Below are 27,162 nucleotides of genomic sequence, written 5' to 3'. Positions count from 1 at the left end.
GTATTAAGAATGTTCTTTTCTATTACTAGTTTGGTAAGTACTTATAATATGAATGTAAGTTGAGTTTTATCAAAGAATATTATAGTTTCTGTTAAGATGATCATATGGTGTATTTTTTTATAATGTAGTATTGTATGAATTATCTTAATATAACTTGCAAAATGAAGCCATAATTGTATTCTAAGATAACATCACCTTGATCCTTTTCAAAATGCATGGGTATTTTGATCTAAATTTTATGTTTGGAATGATCGTATCTATGTTCCTAAGTGATATTGGCTTGCAATATTAATTTTTATACTGCCCTAGTTTGTTTTGGATATCAAGGTTATATGGGCCTCAGAAAATGAACTCCTCATTTTATATTATTTAGAAAGATTTAGGTAAGACTGAAATTCTATTTTCCATGAAAGTTTGGCAGAAATCATCTGTGAAATTATACAGGCTTGACAGAACTATTTGTGGTTGGATTTTTAAGTACTACCAAGATAATTTTTTTAAATGGCTATTAATTTACTCAGATTTTATCTTTCTTTTGTGTCAGCTTGATAGATTTTAGTTTTAAAAAAATCTATTTCATCTTATTTTGCCAATTTATTGGCATAACATTATTCAAAGTATATGCATAATTATTTTAATATTGGCACTAAAAGTTACATTTTCCATTTTTATCTTAATGTTATGTATTTGTACCCTCTGTTTTTTTCTTGATTAACTTCAGCAGTGGTTCATATAGTTTACTAATTGTTTTACAAGTAAACCTCAGAAAGTTCTCTACTGTTTTTGTTTTCCTAATTTTAAACTGTAATATTAACTGTAGTCTACATGTTGTGGTTTATTAAATGAATTAATAAAAATAAAAGTGGTACCTGGCAAATAGTAACAGCTTTATAAATGCTAGTTACTATTACTGTTATTATTTTTAGTGTTGTTATTCAATATATTTTTATTGAATAACATTATTATTCACATATTACTTTAGGCTTTTATCTTTATCATTCTTTGTATTTCTTAAATTTTTTAATCTATTTTTATTGCTCATTTATCATCTTAATTTTGGGGCTTTGATCTTCTAATAGAAATATATAGCTATACACTTACCATTACTTGCCAAATAAGCTTCATCTCACTAGTTTGTTAGATACCATTTTCATTTTTGTATAGCTCTGAATATTTTATTATTTCAAGTATGATTTTCTTTGAATTTAGGTTTATTTGAGGTATTTTAAAAATTTCCAAATTTTAGCTTTTTCTTTTCATTTTCATAATTTTATACTTTTTAAATCAATAGCTCCAATAACTGCTCTCACCAGCAGTCAAGTTTCTCTGAGGAATATTCCTAGCCTTGTTTGAGGATATATTCCTCTGGAAAGGTTTTGTATTACTTCTGCCAGAGTCCCTAGATTACCAACAATTTATGACCATTTTAGTTTCAATTCTCAGCTTGAATCATCACAAATAGTGTAAATTCATTCTCAAGACCTCTTTGAGGAGATTATTAAAAAAAAAAAAAAAACTTTAACAGAAAGATTTTTATAATCTCCCTTTGCTGGGGGAAAGACTTTATTTTAAATTTTATTCTTGTTTCTGTTAATTTTTTTTGGAGTACGGTTGATTTACAATGTTGTGTTATTTTCTGCTGTACAGCAAAGTGAATCAGTTATAGGTTTATATATATCCACTCTTTTTTAGATTTCCTTCCCATTTAGGTCACCACAGAGCACTGAGTAGAGTTCCCTGTGCTATACAGTAGGTTCTCATTGTTATCTATTTTATACATAGTATTGTATGTATGTCAATCCCAATCTCCCAATTCCCCCCCCATTTACCCCCTTGATAACATTAAGTTTGTTTTCTACATCTGTTACTCTATTTCTGCTTTGCAAATATGAATTTAAATTTTATTCTTTAGTTTGTTTTTCACTGAGTATGCAGCTTCCATGATCTTGGCTTTACTTGGGAGCTGCAGCTCAGCCTTCCTCCTAGCTCAGGCCAAAATTCTGACTCAAAACAGACAGTAAACCCACGGCTCTATAGTTTCTTCATTTCCTGGAGTAAGTGGAAGTCCTTGGACAACTACAGAATCAACCCTTTAGAATCAAATTAGCATTCTGGGTTCCATTTCCATCTCCCTCTTTTATTTTAATGGGATTAGTGCCCTTATAATAGAGGCTCCAGAGAGGTCCATTGCCCTTTTAGCCATGTAAGACATTGGTGGTCAATAAGAAGCTGGCCCTTACCAGACTTGTGCCATGATTTTGGATTTCCCAGCCTCCAGAACTGAGAAAAATGAATGCTTGTTCTTCAAGCCACTAAGCTTGTGGTACTTCGGTTATAGCAGCCCAAATGGACTAAGACAGTCCTTATGTACTTCCCTTACTTTTTTGTGAATATAGCTATGTTCGTAAAAGTCTATTGGTTATATTTTACCCATTTTCATAGGGTTAATTTTTACCTGGGGGATATTTCAGAATATTCACTATCCATTAAGAGAAGTGAAAGACATCGTATGGTTCATGATGCACAGATGTTTCTGAAAATCCAGTTTCTGACCTTATATCCTAATTCATTTTAACCTCAATTCTCAGGAACATCACAGATCTAACTCCTCCCGCCTTTATATGCTGGCAGCTATCTTGGCTTTTATTTTGATTTCTTTCTATTTTCTTCAGTTTCCTAGTGATTTCAGCTTGACAAGCCGGGCACCATGTCTTAAAGAGCCCCTTCTCTGTTTCCTCCATAGTGTCTACCTAGCATGATGTCTTAACTAAAGTTTAACTCTCAAGACATCTTAATTGAAAATTACACCCACGGGTTCAGCTGAAATAAGACAATGTGTATTATTATGAAAGGTTATTAGATGAATTAGATTAAGTATTTTTAATATAACTAGTATGTGTACATTCACAGTACCAAAATTAGACCCTATGTGTCATATGGAGACCATTTTCTCTTTAGATTAATCTTCTTTTTTGTGATATTACTTTCTATTCATATTCTACATTTATTGACTACTTTTTGAGTTACATTGCTGTCTTAGTCCATTCAGTCTGCTTATAAAAAAACTACCAAGACTGGGTGGCATATAAAAAACAGAAATTTTTTTCTCTTGGCCTGGGAGGCTGGAAGTCCAAGATTAAGGTGTTGGAAAAAGGGGTGAGGGAGCTGTCTGGGGTCTCTTTTATAAGGATACTAATCCCATTTATGTGGGCTGCGCCCTCATGACCAATCACCTCCCAAAGGTTTCACTACAAATAACATCACATTGGGCATTAAGTTTCAACATATGAATTTTGGTAGAACACAAACATTCAGTCTATAGTAAGGGCAATATCACTAGCTCTCTTCAAGTTTAAACATTGATAATGGTGTTAAGTGACTAGAAGGTACTATATGGTTTTAAAGAATTTTTTTTAATGCACGCTCTGGTTGGGGGAGGGACATTTTGAGTTAAATGAAGAGACATTGGAAATAGCAAACAAATAACCACTGTTATTTTTCACAAATGTGCTGGGCTGACAGGTTGTTTAATATAAACAGAATAATGCATGTCTTGACATTTTCAAATTGTCTGGGAACTTTTAGAACTGAATACTTCATCATGCCTTTAGTTCTTCAATGTTCTTTTCAGAAAATTATTCCTACCTGAAATAAATGTATGACATTAGATTTTCTCCTAAGAAGACCACAAACAAATCTACCTTTCAAAGAAGCATTTCCAATGTTCAAATCAGATAGAAATTTCAGGCAGACCTGCAAATATACATTTATACTTATACCAATTTAATTTCATATGTATCAGATTATTGCTTTGATAAGGTGGGAAGGAAGGTTAACTAATTTTGGAGGGGATAGAAAAAAGTTTTATTTCTAACAACCTCCTTGCTCCTTTCTGATGTTCAGTTTCACAAAAGCACATGCATCAAATATACAGAGGAGCCCTACCTTAGGAAACCAAATAAATTTGCTTACTTAAAAAAAGAAAAACAAAGAAAAACAATTTTTAAAAGCCTGAATAGTGTTTGGTTTAATGTTTTAGGGAAGTATTCAACATAGGCACAATTATCAATGAATATAGGAATTAAAATTGAGTAATTAAACGCACACACACAAAATCATTTTAAAATAATCATTTGTTTCATTCCATCTGATAGTCTCTGATGGCTTCATCCATAGCATCTGCAACAATTAGAGGTTTAATTTCTCACCAGTTCAGTTACATTATGTTAGCTGGACAGCTGTTTAAGGATGATGAAAATATGAAAATATTCATGGTATCATCACAGCAGTAGCTCTTATCTTTGATTTTTATGTTATGAATAATTAACAGGTGCTTTCTGGAAATAGGTTTGGGACAGTTGAATTCTTAGTCATCCCTGGCTGTTGGTGCTAAAGGAAATATTAATGGTGAATAAGGCAAAATCAAATATTGAGTTTTTATTCCCCTACTTCTGTCCAAAAGATAAGTCCAGCCTTCATGTATTTAACAAAATTCTAGCATGACCATAAGCTCAAATATCACACAGTGACCTACTTTTAAAGTGTAGGAGATTCGTCTGGACATGTTTTCTATACCTTTCATCTATGTAGCACTGACTTAGCACTTCACTCATACTGGCTTGTTTGTTAGCCAATTTTATGTTTGCAAAGGTTTGCTCCCCCACTGGCCTATGAATTACACTGTGACAGCCTTTTATTTCTTTGTGATCCCCACAGTACATAAAATATATTTAACGTATAGTTTTTAGTAAATATGTTTTGACTTTATGTTTCCATACTGTGGAGAAATATCTCATATAGTAGAACTTCTAGGATCAATAGGAATAAACCTCTTTGGAGTAAAAATTGGTTTCTGCAATACTGATCCACAGCGTAATGGTCATTCTGAAAAACAAACACAAAAAGACTCTATGAACATAGTAGCCCCAAAAGGAGAGTGGTAGAGGCCAGGGGGAGCGATTGATCTGTATATAAGGAATTCTGATGCATTGAGAGCAGTATTAGTTATGGTTCTTTTGTGCTTATTCCACTCTTGAGTTGGCTTTGCTGAAGAAATAGTGAAATTTAGTGTGAATTTGATACCAAGAGCTTCCTAAAAGAGAATGGTTTCATTTTTGAGTTGACAGCAGTCTCTTTAATTACTAATGTGAGTTGACATTACAAAAAATTTTAAACAACAAAAAAACTACAACAGTAATTACAAAAGTTTATTGCTGGCTCGTATAAATGAAAACAAAATGTAGGCCTAAGATAATATAGTTAGCAAATTCATATTTGCTTAACTGATTTCAGATAACTGTGATGATACTGATATTGCCTCAAATATTGTTCCTGACAACCAGGGATTGACAGAGTTTTCTATAAAGAACCAGATGGTAAATGTTTTAAGCTTTTCTAATCACATATGGTCACTGTCACATATTCTTTCTTTTTTTTTTTTTAATCCTCTAACAATGTGAAAAAACATTCTAAGTTCAAAAGCCATAAAAATATAAGCCTTGGGATGGATTTGACTCCCAAGATGTAGCTTGCCAACCCCTGTTCATTATCGTTTAAACCATAAGGCATAAGTATTAAACATTTCAAAGCCCTTTACTCCTCCAAAAATATTGGTAGCTGGCATCCAAGATGGTCCCAAAGATTCCTACCCTTTAGATATTTACACCCTTATGTAGTCCCCCCTCTTTGAGTGTGGACTGGGCTTAGTGACTCATTTTTAAAGAATAACTACTCGATGGTGACAGTATGTGACTAGAATACTAGGCCATATAAATTATCATAGTTTTGCTTTCTATCTCTTAGACCACATGCCCTGAGAGAAGCCAGCTGACAAATGTTAGGCAATTATATGGTGAGGCCCAAGCAGCAAGGAATTGAAGCTTCCAGCCATAGCCATGTGAGTGAACTTAGTTTCTGAACCTCCAGTCCCAGTCAAACCTCAAATGATTGCAGCCTTGACTAACATGACACCTGGTTGCAGTTTTATGAAAGACTCTAAATGAGAACCAGCCAGCTAAGCTACTCCCAGATTCTTAACCCACAGAAAATGTATGACAGTAATGTTTATTGCTATGTTTTGGCATAATTAGTTATGCAGCAATAGATAACTACTAAGATATAACTCTAATATGTTATTTTAAGAATTTAAACTGGTTACCTCAAACTGCAGATAACTTTAATCTTAGGTAGGATGTTAAGGTTCCCCAAAGAATAGAACCAGTAGGATGTGTATATATGTAGAAAGAGATTTATTCTAAAGAGTTGGCTCACAGGCTTCCCTGGTGGCGCAGTGGTTGAGAATCTGCCTGCCAATGCAGGGGACACGGGTTCAAGCCCTGGTTTGGGAAGATCCCACATGCCGCGGAGCAACTAGGCCCGTGAGCCACAATTACTGAGCCTGCGCGTCTGGAGCCTGTGCTCCGCAACAAGAGAGGCTGCGATAGTGAGAGGCCGCGCACCGCGATGAAGAGTGACCCCCACTTGCCCCAACTAGAGAAAGCCCTCGCACAGAAACGAAGACCCAACACAACCAAAAATAAATAAAATAAATAAGCCTACACCTTTAAAAAAAAGAAAGAGTTGGCTCACACAACTGGGGATGCTTGGCAAATTCAAAATCTAATAGGGGAGGCCAGCAGGCTGGAGACTCAGGAAAAACATTCAATTCAAGTCCAAATTCAGTCTGCTGCAGAAATTCCTGCTGCAGAAATTCTGCAGCAATCTGCTGCAGAAATTCCTCTTTCTCACAAGAGGTCAGCCTTTTGTTCTACTCAAGCCATCAACTAATTGGTTTTCTTTAGACGTCTATTCACATTATGGAGGGCAATCTGTTTTTCCAAAAGTCCATCAATTTAAATGTAAATCTCCTTAACATCTCCAAAACATCCTCACAGAAACATGTAGAATAACATCTGACCAAATATCTGGACACTGTGACCTGTCCAAGTTGACACAGAAAGTTAACCATCACAGGTAGAGACAATTAAAATAATTAACTTAAATTTGATTTCTCTAGTATTAATGAAATCAATGTAATTCACTTTCCTTGTATTCTTACTCAGCTACCTAGAAAAAGGAGCCAGGTAAAAAAGCAAATAAATGGCACATTCATACATCATGGTAATGAATTGTGAAAATTAAAGAATAAGGTTGGGAGACATCAATGATTTTTCTTACCATTTCAGGACAAAAGCTATAAAGTTCCATGGAGATAAATATATGTAAATATAGACGTAGCAGTCAACTTGCAAGAAAAAAAATTTTTAACTTGAGTCCATCATCCAGGTTATTCCAAAAATTTTCAGGCTGTGAGATATTTAAGAAAAATATTTAGGTAACTCGACTTTTCATCCACATGTTGTGCTAATATATAATAGATTATCAACTATGATAATGAAAGGGTCACCCTAATGTAAAGAGTTTGTGATAGGCAAAGTAATAGCTCTTCCAAGATGTCTACATCCTCATCCCTGGAACCTGCAAATATGTTACCTTACCTGGCAAAAGGGACTCTCCAGTTGTGACTAAGTTGAGGATTTCAGGATCAGGAGACTCTTCTGAATTATCCTGGTGAAATCAATGTAATCACAAAAGGTACTTATAAGTGAAGGCAGGAGGGTCAAATTTAGAAAAGAAGATGTGACAATAGAAGCTGAGGTGAGAAAGAGAGACATTTAAAGATACTGTCCTGCTTCTGACTTTGAAAATGGAGAAAGGAGATCACAAGCCAAGGAACAAGGAATGTAGGCTTTCTCTAGAAGCTGCAAAAGGCAAGGAAATAGCTTCTTCCCTTCAGCGTCCAGTAGGAGAATAGCATGTTGAAACCTTGATTTTAGGACTTCTGACCTCCAGAACTATAAGATTAGTGTTTTGTGCCACTAAATTTGTGTAATTTGTTATAGCAGCAATGGAAAACTTAAAAATAAATAAAATCCCTACTGATTTAGAGAGTTATGACTATAATCATATTTAGAGAAATGGCATTCTATGAATTTCAAAGTTCATTTAGTAACCATGGTAGACTGTAAGACTAAATACAAGTTCCAGGAGGGAGGACAGATACCATATATTTTCTTTACCATTGTATCCCCTGGGCATAGTACATAAATAACACATACCAGGTTAAAAAGAAATAGTTTTGGGAAGGATGCCCTAATAATAGATCTTTTTGATATTCAGTTAATATATTAAATGTCTCTGTGTTAATGACTTCTAAATTTATGAAGGTTTATTCACTCAGGCCAATAATATTGTTTTTCAGTCATCTTAACACCAGTTTTTTAAATACTTGAAATAAATTAGTATTATGGTCATGTTTGGCTTATTTCTTCTTTACTTATCAAAGTCTGACACTGATCTTTTGGTATTTAAATTATAATTAAGTGATATTAATTTACTGTATCTTGACTGACTCTATTCTTCATGGCACTGTTCAACAGAATGACCTGAAGAAATGTGAATCAATTTTCAGGAACCAAAAAGACAAAGAGGACCCACAAATTTTGCCTTCAAGGATAACAAATCTCTGTATCATTAGAAGCAGATGAAATAGAAGTTCTGACTTCAAAATAATTTTCCACTTTTCAAGTAAAACACTTTGAGATATCAAAAGACAGGCTAACAAAAAATTCACCAAATTATTGCTAAATTAGCAATTACAAATTATCCATTTTTATAAATAATATTTTGACTTCAAATATATAACTTAAACTCTAAGGGAAAAAATAGCATATTTATAGAGATCTACCCACTAGCTAACTAAAATAGCAAGTTTTTACCTTGTATCAACTCATGACGGTGCCACTGTTTAATAGATTAAGATTTACAGAATGTCACTGCTAATGGCTCACAATGGTTGCAGCTGCACTATTGTGGTAGTCCAGGAAGTGTGCTTGGCTAAGGGAGCACTGCATCTGCATGCTTGATGTTAACACTCAGGCCTTTTATAGCTTTAATAAAGTTGACAATTTATGCATAGACATGCCAGAATCTAGAGCCAAGCAAATGAAATCACTGAGGTTGAGGGGCACAAATTCAAGCTGCCTGCCAGAAACATGTGCAGCTGTATTAGAAACAGGAAGTAGGTTCCATTGACACACCTGCTACAGATGCCTGGCTTGCAAAAATCTCTACTTCTTTCCTCTAGTAGATGCATGCAAAACTTAGTTCATTATTGCTTACACATGTCAAAGTGTGAGATTCAGAGTCATGATTGTGTTATTTATTCAATTTATTCAGCAAGGGAGGTGACCCACTTTAAATTTGACATTATGGCTGTGTGTGGTGTACAATCTTTCTTTTTCTCAGTCCTACTTATTCAGTAAAGCTGAGCTAGGCTGGTGGGTAATCAACCCAAATAGGGAGCTAGTAATCACTCCTAACTTTAAGTGTCTGGATTAGTCATTGCTACTTCTGAACCTTTTGCCTTGTGCTGCCTTGTGAGAGATTAGTCTGCATTATTGGATTGTCAGGTGGTCTTTCAGCCTAAGAAATGCCTGAGTGCCCAAATTGAAGTCATCACATTGGATCCAGCTAAGTCAGGCCAATCTAAGTACCACATGTGGTGGTGGGAGTGGGAACTTCTTCCTAAGGAAAATGGTCTCTTTCTGTGACTTCATCTATTCTAAAAATCAAGAAGCAGAAGAAGAGTGATACCTATTGGCTCTCTCAGACCTCAGCAGTTTTTGAGAATTTGGAGCAAGAATAGGGCATGTGTTAGAAACAGAAATGAATGCTATTCAAAGTAAGATTTGAACATTATGGATTTGATCACATTTTAAGTTCTTATCATGAGCTTATGATATGAGCTAAGTATGCCAAGGAACAACATAGGGAGTAACACAGGAAGACGATTTCCTATTTTTGTCAGATCAGAATGAATACCTTCTAAAACATTGTGTATTCACTATTCAGACCTTAACAAGGAAAAGGAAGCAAGCAAAGCTGAGGTTTCTCGTAGGTCATGGTATATGATTTGTGTCAAGAACAGCATGTGCCAAAGAGCTATGTGAGACTCTTATCAGGCCCAACATGCCAGAAAGTGCCTCAAACTCTATATAGAAAATAAGTCTGGAAAATCTAAGGTATTCTGAGATCTTTATTTCTAAGGATTTCAGATATAGCTGGATGCACTTATTCCTATTGTTGAAGCTACTGTAGCCATTCATATGCATTCTTAATAAAATTATCTTTATTCTCCTCCAAATATTTTGTCCCCTGTACATGATGAAACAGCCTTCTTTACACAATGTATCTTTCTTATATCACCCGAAACATTATTTTAATTAACTATCTTAATATCTTCATGGCTTCTGAAAAATTTGGCAGGCATTGAACCAAATATACTAATACCCCAATTATCCCACTGTCATATAAAATATTCAGTGGAAAATATTTCCTTATTCAGTGGAAAAAGTTACCCAATGGCCTAGCTATCACATTCTAGTGAAGGGCTGCCAGTTCTAGCTAGAATTCAGTGAAGAAGGTCACTCTGATGATATTACTAATGCCTTCATGCTCTTTGTTTTGAGTCACTTTTATTTGGTTATTTCCTTTCCTAACTTTAATGAACTTAGTTGTGTAATCCAAACAATAAAATATAACATTTTAGATGATTCAAAGATTTATATTCAATATTAAGGATGAAAAATGTGACTAAAGGATAAGAAATATTTAAACTAATTCATAATGACTTATTAATACCGCAACTGAGGGTGGCTCCAGCCTCCTAGTATTAATTTTCAGGTTCTTAATGTAAAGGAAAATGTAAATTCTGGTTTGATCTCTCTGAACATGTATTGCACATTTATAATGTTCTTTTCTATTTCAAAGAGGACAAACTGGAAAACATATTATTTTGAATTGGTTTGATAATAAAATTTTCTTTGTAATTTATTAGAATTTTAATTTTGTATGCTTGTCATGCAGACCCAATAATTAGGGAAATATAAAGAGGTGTAAATATTTTAAATCAACACATGCTAGTTAAACTTGCCTTTCATTATGGCAATCAAAAAACTTCCATTTCTGTATATTTTAATTTATAATAAGCATCATAAAATAACTAGTTTCTTGTTTTTATTCCATACATTGCCCAATAAGCTTACCTTTTATTTAGAGACTTTAGAAATTATTTATTATACAAACAAACATGGATATATTAGAATAAATGAAGAATGTAGAAAAGTAAAATTAATATATAAAAATACATTTTATTAAATTCTAATTGCATTAAGTTGTTTAAAAAAGAATGTACAAAACTACATTATTAGGTAACTAAGAAAATATATACTCTAAAATATATACTCTAAAACAGGGGTCCCCAACCCCTGGGCCGTGGACCGGTACCGATCTGCAGCCTGTTAGGAACTGGGCCGCACAGCAGGAGGTGAGCGGCAGGCGGGCAAGTGAAGCTTCATCTGCTGCTCCCCATCACTTGCATTACCGCCTGAACCATAGCTCGCATTACCACCTAAACCATCCCCCCCACCGTCCGTAGAAAAATTGTCTTCCACGAAACTGGTCCTTGGTGCCAAAAAGGTTGGGGACCGCTGCTCTAAAATATATATTTAGATTGGAACATTTATTATTATTTTAAAAAATCTTTTTGTTTAAAACACTAATAAAAATAGACAAAACTATAAAATTTCTAGAAGAAAACATAAGAGAATAACTAGGTGACCTTGGAAATGGCAATGAGTTTTTTTTTCTTGTCGTTTTTTTGAGACAAAATTCACATGACATAAGATTAACCATTTTAAAGTGTACAGTTCAGAAGCACTTAGTACATTCACAATGTTGTGCAACCATCATTTCTATCTAGTTCCAAAATATTTTAATCACCCCAAAAGGAAACCCTTTCGAGGTTAAGCTGTCACTCCTCATTCACCTGCAACCACTAATTTGCTTTTGGTTTCTCCTGATTTACCTATTTGGGATATTTTGTACAAATGGAATTATACAATATGTCATCTTTAATATTTGGCTTCTTTCACTTATCATGTTTTCAATAATCCATGTTGCAGGATGTATTAGTACTTCATTTTTTTTAACTGAATAATATTCCATTGTATGAATATGACACTTTTGTTTATTCATTCATCTGTTAATGGACATTGCGAATAATGCTACTATAAACATTCATGTACAAGAATTTGTTTCAGTACCTATTTTCAGTTCTTTTGAGTTTATGCTTAGAAGTAAAATTGCTAGGTCATATGAAATTCTGTGTATAACTTTTCAAGGGATGGGCAAACTATTTCTACAGTGGCAGCACCATTTTTACTTGTCATTTTTCATTTTTTTCTAATATTATTATTATAGCCACCTAGTGAACGTGTGGAATGGTATCTCAATAAGTTTTTAGGTAAAAGGCAAAAGCATAATCAATGAAGGAAAAAACTGTTAAGTTGGGCTTCACTAAAATAGCAACTTCTCTGAAAAAGATGCTGTTAAGAGACTGGAAAGACAAGCCACAGACTGGGGGGAAAAAAGCTTTGACAAACATGTATCAGATATAGGATTGTTATCCAAAATAAACAAAGAACTCTTAAAGCTCAACAGTAAGAATATAGACAATCCATTTCTTTAAAAATGGGCAATATTTGAACAAACACCTCACCAAACAAGATATGCAGATGACAAATAAGCATATGACAAATAAGGCTCAACATCATTTATAATTAGAAAGCCTCAAATTAAGACAACAATAAGATCGTCTATACCAGTTTTTTCAGATTCCACATATATGCGTTAATATACGATATTTGTTTTTCTCTTTCTGACTTATTTCACTCTGTATGACAGTCTCTAGGTCCATCCATGTCTCCAGACACAGACTTAAAGAACAAACTTATGGATACCAAGGGGGAAAGGAGGAGGGTGGGCTGAATTGGGAGATTGGGATTGACATATATACACTATTGATACTATGTATAAAATAGATAACTGATGAGAACCTTCTGTATAGCACAGGGAACTCTACTCAATGCTCTGTAGTGACCTAAATGAGAAGGAAATCCAAAAAAGAGGGGATGTATGTATACGTCTAGCTGATTCACTTTGCTGTACAGTATAGACTAACACAATATTGTAAAGCAACTATACTCCAATTAAAAAAAAGGCAACAATAAGATCCCAGTACATACCTATTAGAATGGTTAAAATCCAAAAAAACGATAATAATAGTTGATGGTGAGGTTGTGGAGCAAGAGAAACTCTTATTCATTGCTGGTAGGGGTACAAAATGTATGGCCACTCGAAGAGAGTTTGGTAGTTTCTTGCAAAGTTAGACATCATCTTGCTATATGATCCAGCAGTCACACTTCTGGGTATTTAAACTGTTCTAAAACTCATGTCCACACAAAACCCTGTAGCTTATGCTTATAGCTGCCTCATTCACAATAGCCAAACCTGGAAGGAACCAAGATGTCCTTTAACAGGTGAATAGATAAACAAACTGTGGTATAGCCATACAATGGACAATTTTTCATCAGCAAAAAGAAATGAGCTATCAAGCCACAAAATGACATGGATGAACCTAAAATGCGTATTGCTAAGTGTCAGCAGTCAATATGCAAAATGGTATATATTGTGTGTTTCCAACTAAATGACATTCTGGAAAAGGCAAAACTATAGAATAAAAAGATGAGTGATGCTGAGAGTTCAAAACAAGGGCATGAGATTTGAATAGGTGACGCACAATGATTTTTTTTTCAATGTGGTAAAATGTTTATAATATATATAAATAGTTTCAGTATGGTGAAACTATTCTGTATGGTACTATAATGTTATTATATGACATTATCCATTTGTCAAAATCCACAGAACTTTGCAAAGTGAAGTTTAATGAATGCAATTAAAAAATATTTAGGAGGTTGGGTAAATCCCAGGAAAAATTCAGAGTATGACAAACAATGTAACTGTATTACAAATATATGAAACAACTTTACTGAAGGGAATGGGGAGAAAAGGCACCGACCTAAGTAACTGGAAATGAGTGAGATCTGTGAGACTAAAGGTAAAAGGAATTGCACACAAGTACTGTTCTTTAGTTGGTGAAGTTTTTTCCAGTGGGATATGGGTTAACAGTTCTGATACTGCTATATATATATACTGGAATTCAAACAATTAAGTAAATAGATGGCACGTGGTAGGAGCCAGGTTACTTGTACAAATGAGAACTTACAAATAAACAAGGAGAAGAGGCAAGAATCATCCATATGGTAATAGATTAGAGTTGGAGACATCAGTGTAAACTCATATTTAGCTTAATATAGATACAGATAGTTACATATAAAAATATTTATGGATACATGTATATACATGGGCTAGTAAACACACATGTACTTCCTTGCTTTGTCAGTGAAAATGGCCTAACAGCAAAGAAAACCCAGCAACAACAAGCACATCTAGCATCCAGTGTTTGATTTTTAATGCCATTCTCCAATTTAAAAAAAGAACTTCCCTTTCGGATCCACCATCTGTGGTGGCAGCTCCACCAATACGCAGATTTTCTTGACGACCCTGACAGGGATGGCCATCACTCTCGAGGTTGAACCCTCGGATGCAATAGAAAAATGTAAAGGCCAAGAGCCAGGACAAGGAAGGAATTCCTCCTGACCAGCAAAGACTGATCTTTGCTGGCAAGCAACTGGAAGATGGACGTACTTTGTCTGACTACAACATTCAAAAGGAGTCTACTCTTCATCTTGTAGTGAGACTTCATGGTGGTGCTAAGAAAAGGAAGAAGTCTTACACCACTCCCAAGAAGAACAGGCATAAGAGAAAGAATGTTAAGCTGGCTGTCCTGAAGTACTATAAGGTGGATGAGAATGGTAAAATCAGTTGCCTTCGTCAGGTGTGCCCTTCAGATGAATGTAGTGCTGGAGTTTTTATGGCCAGCCACTTTGACAGACATTATTGCGTCAAATATTGTCTGACCTATTGTTTCAACAAACCATAGACAAGTAATTGTATATTGGTTAATAAAAGACATGAAGTAATAAAAAAAAAAAAATTCTTGGAGAAATGACTGATTCTAAGACTGGGGTACAAATTATATAATATGAACGTCAAAGATATTATAGTGCTAGAAAGTAAGAAAATACTCAAAAATAATAATAAAACACATCAATGGGTGAAAGTCAAAGGGACACAGGAGCTATCTGAAAGAACTCTCAATAGACAAAACCAGAAAAAGTTGAAACAACAATAAATAAAGTAGTATTGGATTATTTGGATTGTATACCAAGGCATAAAACAAATGTCCATGAGTCCATATTGATATAAACAAATAACTGAATAAATAAATAAACCTGAGAGAAGAGACAAATATGCCATGTAGAAGTATTCCAAATAATTTGTGCAGCTATTCTAACCTAAAGGAAGAAGAGTATGACTTCCCTGTCCTTAAGTATGCTTTGGGCATTGCAGCTTCCTTCTAAAGAGTACAGTATGGAAGGAGGATAAAAAGAGAATAACTTTATGATGGAGACACCTGAAAAGCATTACTTCAACAAGATGATCAGGGTCATCATTAGCAGTAAAAAATCATGTTTAATAGTATGCACCCTTAATATGATGTAATGAAAATGGTACTTTAGCTTTTTGGTCGTCTTCTCAAAAAGTGATAAACTCAGTCTAATCACGAGAAAAACATCAGACAAATTCCAATAGAGGGCTCTTATATAGAATATCTGACCAGTACTTCTCAAAACAGTCAAGGTCATCAAAAACAAAAAAGTCTGAGAAACTGTGACAGCCTTGAGGAGTCTAAAGAGACAAGACAACTAAACATAAATGTCAGGAAAAGAACATTAAGTAAAAATAAAGGAAACCTGAATCAAGTACGGACTTATTTAATAATAATGTATCAATATTCATTCACTAATAGTAAAGAAACTATCATTTTAAGTAAACTAACTTAAATTCATAAAAGATCAGTAGTGTTCTTTACTGGTTTATAAAAGTAAATATATTACTACCTCCCATTGAGATAATATGGCAGGTTTGCCTTTAATTGGTAGAGATTAATTTTATAAAGGTCTGAAGAACCTTTACCTTTAGATTCTAGCTATTCCATTTTTTCCCCGAGGCAGAAGACCACAAAAAGGAAACCCATCTTAAAATGTCTACTGTAAACCAGTTCTGTCTCTTACTTTGGGAAAATGCATTTTAATGATTTCATTTTCTTGAGTGAAAAACTTTTTAAGCTTTCTGTCGTAACATTTAAATCTGAGTCTATATGAAATGGGTTCATGGGTTTATTTCAAAATCAAAAGTATAGAATAACTTATGTTCTGAAGTTATAGTGTTGCTTGCACTCTCTTTATTCTCTTATATAAAGTCTAATTTTATAAATCTGATTCACATGCAAATTTAATAAATAAAAACAAATTTTTATAAAAAAATAATGTTCATCCCAATAACAAGTTCTGATGATTTCCATTTACAATTGGTTCTTCAGTATTCTTCCAATGTGTTCCTGTATTTTCAAAGTTTGTTTTTTATTTATGTGTCCTGTACCAACAACACATCAATAAATTAGGAGGAGGATCACTCTTCTTTTGCATATAATATATTTAGTGGCAGGAAAAAGTTGCAACAAACAGGATGATAGTATAAAATAATGTGGCTACAAACTTGTGCTCAACACAGAATTTAATAAATTAAATTGCAGCATGTGAAAATGGAGATAATTAACCTCTCATTCAGTAAATAAATACAGAAAAAATCCATTTTTGTTAGACTGGCTACAGAAAGATTTTTTCTTCAACTCCAATTTATCTAGCAGAACATGTAATACATACAAACACACACATCCAAACTGTTCTTTTAATGATAAATGATATATCAAAAAGGAGGAATTATTCTGTAAAGAACTGAAGTTAGTTAAAATTTGTCTATCTCTTTTAAGTCATAAAATTAATAGACTTAAATATCAATGTTTTAAGTTTTAAAGTAATAAAAATATGAAAATGTCAGAATAAAGTTTCTATGCTTTCAGTCTGTTGAGAGAATAACTTGATCTTTTTGAAGAAGTAGAGGAAGAAAAGATGAAATAGCTTTAATGTACCTACAGGATTAATGTAGTTTATATTTTCATACAGACAAACCTTGATACATCAGTTGAATTTTGAAATAGGTTTCTAGTGTAATTCACCACATATTCATTATGTGTACTTAATGCACAATATTCAACATCTCAACTTCTGTGTTGCTTTCATCCCAAGACTAGGTGTTAATTTCTATGCTTGACTCTATAGTCTAACTTTCTGACATACCACAGTATAGACTTTTTGGATCGAGGACAGCCTCATGTGGGAATGTTTTGTGAGTTCTTTGAGCCTCCTCTGTCTATGCTATCTAGAGTGCTGGGATAAAGTGCTTGCTGAGATGAATCAGGGTAACACTGATGCCATCTGAAAGCATGGCAGTGAACATGTTCCTCTTCCATAAAGAAAATAAGTAGAATTACATTGAAATCAAAGTTTGCACATAATCTAACATTCCTGCCAGATCTAAACTGAATCCACTCACATTCTTTATAAACTTTTTTCATAGTGTCCATTGTTTTCTTCTGCTCTCTTCCTCCATAGACAAGGTAGAAAAATTTTGCCTTGACTGGTGTATCTTCAATATGCCTCCAGAGAGGTGGATTTCTAAGTAAAGAGGACTCACAAGAACCAAAATATATCAAATATCTAGCTGTTGTTTTCATTTCAGCTGGTGATCATTTTCACAACTAATATAAACTGATATAGCATCACTATTTCAAAGAGATTGTAGGTCTTTTTTTCTAAGACTCTTAATGATTGGAAGCTAATTCCTGCCATGCAAAAGATATGGCTAAGAATATTCTTCATTGATTCTGTGGCAAGTTTGAAATTTTTTATGTTAAATACATTATTATGTTTCACACAGAAATTATCAAATTTCACATGCAAAGTATAAAAGTTAGTCATTTGAGAAAAGGTGGATAAGAGGGAAGACAGCATCCAGGATAACCCCTCGTTTAAAGGAAAAATAAATTTAATGTCATGTTAAAAATGTGTGCTTTGTAGAATTTCACCAATGTTGCAAAGTGAAAAAAACACTCAAAAACATGCATTCCTAAAGTCCTTGACATATTCCAAGTAATTGATAATCCATATCTTTGGGTAAAAGATATAAGGATAAAGAATGAATTTTCCCTCCACTCTTCATTTTAAAAGTTTTATTTGATGTGAAAGACCTCACCTTTAAATATAGATATCCTAGAGAAGTCATGTCATTACTTTTCAGTAATCTATGTGATCACATTAATGAATCATTTGTTTGTTTTACACTGAGATCCAGGCAGCAGCATTGAGAGAAGGGCAAGCCTAATGATTGAGTTAGAGGAGATAGTGCAAGAGGGGAAAACCTGAACTTGAAGGGAGGCTGTTATGGGAGACCAAAGTCATATGTAGATGTCTGGCACATAGCATGAGGATACTGGCTGCCTAGAGATTAAGGAAGTGAGGGTGTCAGAAAGTGAATGACGATGAGGAGAAGTGAAAGTGAATGAGTGAGTGAGGATGTCAGAAAGAGGTAGGGTATTTCATCATTAGTGTATAGGAATGCAAGAGATTTCTGTGCATTAATTTTGTATCCTGCTACTTTACCAAATTGATTGATTAGCTCTACTAGTTTTCTGGTAGTATCTTTAGGATTCTCTATGTATAGTACCATGTCATCTGCAAAGAGTGACAGCTTTACTTCTTCTTTTCCAATTTGGATTCCTTTTATTTCTTATTCTTCTCTGATTGCTGTGGATAAAACTTCCAAAACTATGTTGAATAATAGTAATGAGAGTAGACAACCTTGTCTTGTTCCTGATCTTAGAGGAAATGGTTTCAGTTTTTCACCATTGAACACAATGTGGGCTGTGGGTTTGTCATATATGGCCTTTAGTATGTTGAGGTAAGTTCCCTCTATGCCTACTTTCTGGAGGGTTTTTATCATAAATGGGTGTTGAATTTTGTTGAAAGTTTTTCTGCATCTATTGAGATGATCATATGGTTTTTCTCCTTCAATTTGTTACTATGGTTTATCACATTGATTGATTTGCATATATTGAAGAATCCTTGCATTCCTGGGATAAAGCTCATTTGATCATCTGACGGAGAATTTAAGGAAACACTCCCATTTACCATTGCAACAAAAAGAATGCAATACCTAGGAATAAACCTACCTAAGGAGAAAAAGACCTGTATGCAGAAAACTATAAGACACTGGTGAAAGAAATTAAAGATGATACAAACAGATGGAGAGATATATCATGTTCTTGGATTGGAAGGATCAACATTATGAAAATGACTATAATACCCAAAGCAATCTACAGGTTCAGTGCAATCCCTATCAAACTACCAATGGCATTTTTCACAGAACTAGAACAAAAAACTCCACAATTTGTATGGAAACACAAAAGACCCTGAATAGCCAAAACAACCCCAAGAAAGAAAAACGAAGCTGGAGGAATCAGGCTTCTGGACTTCAGACTATTCTACAAAGCTACAGTAATCAAGACAGTATGGTACTGGCACAAAAACAGAAATATAGATCAATGGAACAGGATAAAAAGCCCAGAGATAAACCCATGCACATATGGTTACCTTATTTTTGATAAAGGAGGCAAGAATACACCATGGAGAAAAGACAGCCTCTTCAATAAGTGGTGCTGGGAAAACTGAACAGCTACATGTAAAAGAATGAAATTAGAACACTCCCTAACACCATACACAAAAATAAACTCAAAATGGATCAAAGACCTAAATATAAGTCCAGACACTATAAAACTCTTAGAGATAAACATAGGCAGAACACTCTAGGACTTAAATCACAGCAAGTTCCTTTTGACCCACCTCCTAGAGAAATGGAAATAAAGACAAAAATAAACAAATGGGACCTAATGAAACTTAAAAGCTTTTGCACAGCAAAGGAAACCATAAGCAAGACGAAAAGACACCCCTTAGAATGGGAGAAGATATTTGCAAATGAAGCAACTGACAAGGGATTAATCTCCAAAATTTACAAGCAGCTCATGCAGCTCAATAACAAAAAAACAAACAACCCTATCCAAAAATGGGCAGAAGACCTAAATAGACATTTCTCCAAAGAAGACATACAGATTGCTAACAAACGCATGAAAAAATGCTCAACATCACTAATCATTAGAGAATTGCAAGTCAAAACTACAATGAGGTATCCCCTCACACCAGTCAGAATGGCCATCATCAAAAAATCTACAAAGAATAAATGCTGGAGAGGGTGTGGTGAAAAGGGAACCCTCTTGCACTGTTGGTGGGAATGTAAATTGATACAGCCACTATGGAGTACAGTATGGAGGTTCCTTAAAAAACTAAAAATAGAATTACCATACGACCCAGCAATCCCACTACTGGGCATATACCCTGAGAAAACCATAATTCAAAAAGAGTCATGTGCCACAATGTTCATTGTAGCTCTGTTTACAATAGCCAGGACATGGAAGCAACCTAAGTGTCCATCAACAGATGAATGGATAAAGAAGATGTGGCACATATATACAATGGAATATTACTCAGTCATAAAAACAAATGAAATTGAGTTATTTGTAGTGAGCTCGATGGACCTAGGGTCTGTCATACAGAGTTGAAGTAAGTCAGAAAGAGAAAAACAAATACCGTATGCTAACACATATATATGGAATCTAAAAAAAAGAAAAAATATGTTTCTGAAGAACCTAGGGGCAGGACAGGAATAAAGACGCAGATGTAGAGAATGGACTTGAGGACACAGGGAGTGCGTAGAGTAAGCTGGGACGAAGTGAGAGTGGCATGGACATATATACACTACCAGATGTAAAATAGATATCTAGTGGGAAGCAGCCACATGGCACAGGGAGATCAGCTTGGTGCTTTGTGACCACCTAGAGGGGTGGGATAGGGAGGGTGGGAGGGAAATGCAAGAGGGAGGAGGTATGGGGATATATGTATATGTATAGCTGATTCACTTTGTTATAAAGCAGAAACAAACCATTGTAAAGCAATTATACTACAATAAAGATGTTAAAAAAAAAAGAAAGAGATAAGGTAGACCTCAAATACTTATTCTGTTACTCCTGCAAATACACCTGATCATTTAGAGCCACTCTCCTTGTAACATTTATCATATATCCATATCAATAAAATAAAAATATAACAAAAATTGAGCTTAAACACAAAATTTATGTATATACTTTATAAATATCTGTATATAACACTACTAATATGTCGTTTGTTTTCTAAAACGTACACAAAAATAAAAATTTAAAGGATAAGATAAATTAAAAAGTATGTTTCTTAATGTTTTCTATCCACTCCTTAGTGTATGTATTTACTTATGCCCTGGTGAATAATTTGGAATCCACTGGCTTAGAGGATGGCTAAGGAGCCTGACAAACAAGAGTTGAAAATCCTATCTTTGACTCTTTCTGGTGGTGTGTTCTTGAAAAGATACCTAACCTCTTTAAGCTTATTTTTTTAAGTTATTTTATAAAGGGGGGATAATAATAGTACCTATGTTATAGAATAGCTGAAAGATTAAATGCAAACTGCTTAGCACATGTTTTTCTTAGGGCAAGCGCCCAGTGAAGGCTACCTATTATTATTGCTGTAGGTCAGCAAGAGTCCTGTATGCCTCTGAAACATCTCTGGAACATTGGAATGCCTGTAAATGTGCATAAAAGAATATAGTTGCAGGAACAGAGTTCACCTTCACCTTTTTCAAGTGAGACACACACACACACACACACACCACCACCACCACCACCACAAGAAAGAAAAGCAAGTCCTGACAGGTTTCCTATTCTATTTTTCTAATTCATAATTACTAAAGATGAAACCAATGTAATTTATTTGCATTGTTTTACTGCTTGACGTTATGTTAAGTTCCTTTTCTGTTAATTTATTGTTTGCTACCAGTCCCTATGGAACCCTTAGAACACACTTCAAAATGAAATATTATTCATCCTTATTAAAATATTTTAATGAATTCATATCCTGAAAGTGCTTGATGATGACCAGGGCACTATCTTATACAATGAAAAAGAGAAGTTCTTAGAGGACATAGCACTGTGAAAAATACGCAGCATAAGTGATACCCTGGGTTACATTTTAAAGGAGGTGATCATAACATAGGGAAATCTGACAAATAGTAAATTAATGCCCATTACCCAGAAAATTATTTTCTTTATCTCCTGCGTTTACATACAAACTCATATAAGCCTATTTTTTAAAAAAAATAAATGTCTTTTATTTTGTCTTAAGGGAGAATGTTGCGCTTTCAGCATCTCTCTCCAGAGTCTCTTTTTAATTAACACCAATTATTATGTTTGCTAAATTTATATTATGAGCACAAACTTGTATTCCATTTACCCTAGTATAGGACTCCATAAAAAGTAAAGGCTTTATAGAGGGCTTAACATTACTCCCCTACTGCTACCCCAAATAAAATATAGAGAGTCTTAATAACTATTAAAGGATTTAGTCCAAACATGGCCAAGGTTTAGAGATCACCCTTCACAGAGGAAAGTACAGACAATCATGAGAGAGCCACTTCTAGTTTCCCCAAGGAGGGACATTTCCCTATAAGATCATTTCTAATCTCTGTCTACTGACACTTTTGGGGCATCCGGGGCTCAGCCCCTCATTGTTTTCCTCTTCAATCTCATTTCCTCCAGAGTCAGCTATACCCATCTGGTCTTGCTTAATTCTGAGGTTCTATGTTAGGAAGTTCATTTGTCTCTTACTGAAACCCACACTCTCCAACATCAACCGTATAAAAGGTGGTATTCTGACTTCTCTTATCTCTTCTCTTCTAAATTTTTCAAAAATTAGGAAGAAAGTGTGATCTATTATCAGCTTCACTGGAGACCATAAGAACTAGCCAGGTGTAGCGAGATTGATGGTGCCCTGGAGGCAACAGAGGGTACAGCAGAACATGGGGTTACAAACTGAAGGCAGTAGAAGTCCAGGTGATCACCCTCATCAAGAAGGTCAAAGCAGAAATCAAGAATCCTACCACACCACACTCCTTAGAGCTCTTGCATAGATCTTTTTTTCCTAGAAGAACTGGTGAGTCAAACTTAGGATCAAGCACAAGAAATGAGACCAAGGGAAAAAAGAAAATCAAGATATAGAATAATAATGCACAGTAGGAACTTGGTCACAAGAAATCTATGGCACTTATTACTGGTATCAGAGAATTAGTGTATTACATTGGAGTGGATCAGCAGAAAGGCTGATAACACCATTAGCGCAAAGACCCTTTGAATGATGACTATCAGTACACCCACCAACACTAATACTTACTGAATAGTTACTCTGTGTCAAGCAGTGGGTTAAGAACTTTAATCCATTAATACATTCAATTCTCATAACACCGTAAGAGATAGGTACTTAATTCCTAGCCATTACTGATCAAGGATTTCTTAAATTGCAGGGCTAGCTGAGAATCCAGAATGGTGTTAAACATACAGGTAGGAGGTAGCTGGCCACTATTTTAACAGAATTATAAGGGAGAATCATTATAGTTACTGGCCTTTGTGCACCACATAGAGGCCTTTGTGAATCATAGAACTATACAACCTAAAGTGAGGAGGGACCTCATGTGATCTGCTGACTTACTCTCTGATCTTTAGACATTATCTCCATTTTGCAGAGAAAGAATCTGAGGCACAGAGAGAGTAAGTGATTTGTTGAAGATCATAACAGTTACAGTGATAGAAAACTGTAAAATAACTCCTTATTAAGTCTTGGAAACCTATCAATAACCTTTTGAAGAACAACTATTTGAAAAGCCAAATTTATCTTTCCTAGAATGCCCACTATTCATAGGCTTTCTGTTTCCCTCATGGGAGTTCAGACACTTGGAGTTTACTCCTTAAAATAACTACATCCTACCTTCTAATCTACATCCACCCTCTTCAGCATGATGACTGCTGGGTTCCATTTGCAATCCAGGTTGCCCTGTGAGTTGCTAACTCCTGCCGCTTTCCTCTGGAAGCCTCTCTGTGAGCTGAAATCTCCATCCACACAGTTTTACTGCTCGTAAAGACATGCAGCAAGGAGAGCACAAAAGAAGCCAATATATCCATTTTTCTGTATCTGGAATACATGTGGAGTCAAAAGTGGTGGTTTGCCTTGGTTCTCCCTGCTAGGAAAATTTGGGGTGATATTGCAACTAAACGTTATGTTTAAACCATGCCAGTCACACTGTGCATTTTAAAGACCACATTACAGAGTGCATTACCTTTCTAACATATCTGAGTGTATGAGTAAATTTCAAAGCAGAATAGCTTCCGTGTATAGGAAATTATCTCACTCTTAATTTCATATTGCTATTCAAAGACAGATAGAGAAGCTTCGCTTGTTTTTATTTCTACTTTGATATGATTTTCACTGATGGTGAAGTTGTTCAGACGCTTTGATTTGTTTAAAAAAAATGCATTGTCTTGTCTCTCTTGCACTCATGTATAAACATATGAATACACTCTCTCTCAATCCCTAAAATGTATAATCTCAAACTGTGTTTCTAATTCTCTCCTTTTCTTTTAAAATTAAATATGTTATCAAGTTCTGGATATCTCCCTTCATAAAAAGGTCTAGATTTTCTCCTGTGTGTATGTGTGTTGTTGTTGTTATTTTTTCCATTTGCTCAACAAAATTACAAACCCAAGTCCAAATCTTTCTTCTTACCTGAATTATTGTCACAAGTTTTTTGCCTTTTTTTACTGTAACTCTGCTTTTTCCAATTACCCAAAGCAAAAATGACAGAATTATCAAGTACTTAATACTTATATGGTAATGGTTGATATATATTTTATTTATTTATTTATTTATTTATTTATTTATTTATTTATTTATTTATTTTTGGCTGTGTTGGGCCTTCGTTTCTGTGCGAGGGCTCTCTCCAGTTGCGGCAAGCGGGGGCCACTCCTCATCGCGGTGCCGCGGGCCTCTCGCTATCACGGCCTCTCTTGTTGCGGAGCATAGGCTCCAGACGCGCAGGCTCAGTAGTTGTGGCACGTGGGCCTAGTTGCTCTGCGGCATGTGGGATCCTCCCAGACCAGGGCTCGAACCCGTGTCCCCTGCATTGGCAGGCAGATTCTCAACCACTGCGCCACCAGGGAAGCCCCATGGTTGATATTTTTATCCTTTTATTTCACTATTTGTAAGGATCTGTTCTCTGTTATTTATTGTGTTAAATCCAAATCCGTTAACCTCATAATTAATAAGTGGAGGCTTCTCAGAATATCATAGTCCATGTGATCTTGCCTGGCTAAATGGCAGGCAGTTTTTTATGTTTGTTTGTTTTCTACTTTGAATAAATTCTGGCTCTTAGCCTTCGATTGTGCCATATCTTTCCTGATTTAGAAAATTCCCCACCATGGGAGACATTACCAATCTGTCTGTTACACAGTTCCCTCTTTTTCTGATACAAATATAGTTGTACTTTTCAGCCCCTTAAAGTTAAGTGGGACCATGTGACTAGTCCTTGACAGACTAGATGTGGACCAAATGTTGGACTGAAGCATTTAACAGCAGGCACTGCATCCTACAGCTTTGTTGTTCCTATTCCACGGTGATCATGGGAACACACAAAATGAACCTTTCATCCATCTGAAACAGTAAGTTCACAATAGGTACATGTTGGGTAGATAGCATTAAGTTAGGAATAAAGCTCTATTGTTTCAAGCCACTAAAATTTGATCATTATTCTTGATCGCAGCATATCTAGCCTCTTCTGAATTATACATGTATAACTCAACCATTTAATATGTGTCAAAATTTCAAAACCAAGAAGTGTTTCTTTGCCGCTTACTAATCCCTTCCTTTCCCTTTCAGTACTTTATATTTATCTCGTTCTTCATGATTTTGCATCCATTCATTGATTCAGTCAATCCTTCAGTGACTGTTTATTGTATGCCTACTCAGCTGGCTACTATGTGATTCACTAAAAAAGGCATATTAACAGAAAATTGTATTATCAATATTTAAAGGATGGCTGTGGGCAATAATTAACTAAATTTCAATCAAATTTAAGAATTTACATGTTTGTTCCAAATTTATATCTATCTTGTGTGCATATTTTATATTACTTTTGAGGACTATCTTGGATCATATTTGTACCCTGCTTCATTTCTCCTGTCTTTTGAAGTTGCAGGAAGACCAGTAAAAAAGGAAGTTTGATACTTTTTCTTCCAATACTGGACACATGAGGACTCCACAAACTTTTACAAAAATTGAAGAAATAAATTATATTTTAACCTACTCAAAAGTTTTTGTTATACAGCTTGTTAAAAAATCCAAATATCAGTGAGATGTTCTGTTTCAATAACAGTGTAATTATTTACACTGTTATTGAAACAGAACGGTGGAATACACTGTATTGAAACAATACAGTGGAAGTATCAAATAATGGAGAATCATGAATTGTTGTCCCTCTAAGATGTCAGACTTGACCACAGGCTGTGATCATTGGACAGTGGGGATTGGGGAAGCAGGGAGTTTTTGCCAGGGGCACACAGAGTTCTCTGCCTTCCCTTTCAATCTTCCCCATTAGACACAAGGAGGATAGGGGAGGGAAAGTTTATTCTTAATAATCAAAACCCCCTTTTGACCCCTGCCAATGGGAGTAGTGATGAGTTAAACCAGAATCCAGATTACGTTTTTTTGTTTGTTTGCTTTATTTCTCCCTTTTTTGGATAAATAACCAAAATGTCAACCTTGTTGAATATTTCTATTTTTTAAAAAACAGCATTGACTAAGATACTTTATAAAGAATTGTGAATTCTTGTTTCATGGTCATCTCTTATGCTTAGGGAAACTGTATCTCAGGTTGAACAGGTGTATCTTAGGAAACCTATACCTCACATAGATGAACACGTTAGGCTTTGATGAAGGAGGATTCAGTACTAGCTTGTAGTTTATAGATGGCATTCAATAAAAGTGAAATTATATTGACACAGCCTTCCTGATAATGACATGAAAGGCAGGAGCAGTTCTCTCTGCTAGGGATTAAAACTCAGCATGAGTCTACTGAGGATTAAATTCTGCACTCTAGCCATTTGAATATCTGTAAGTTGCTGGTAAGATGAGACTTTACAACTCCTGTATCTCT

General features: G+C 34.8%; 1 pseudogene; it reads left to right on the top strand.

Annotated features, from left to right (window-relative positions):
- Window positions 1-13,527: 13,527 nt before the first annotated feature.
- On the top strand, window positions 13,528-14,962 carry LOC118905762 (annotated as a pseudogene).
- Window positions 14,963-27,162: the final 12,200 nt, after the last annotated feature.

The sequence above is a fragment of the Balaenoptera musculus genome, chromosome 13 (assembly GCF_009873245.2).
Source record: "Balaenoptera musculus isolate JJ_BM4_2016_0621 chromosome 13, mBalMus1.pri.v3, whole genome shotgun sequence".
In the NCBI taxonomy this organism is placed as follows: domain Eukaryota; kingdom Metazoa; phylum Chordata; class Mammalia; order Artiodactyla; family Balaenopteridae; genus Balaenoptera; species Balaenoptera musculus.
This window is presented reverse-complemented; position numbering and strand designations above follow the sequence as displayed.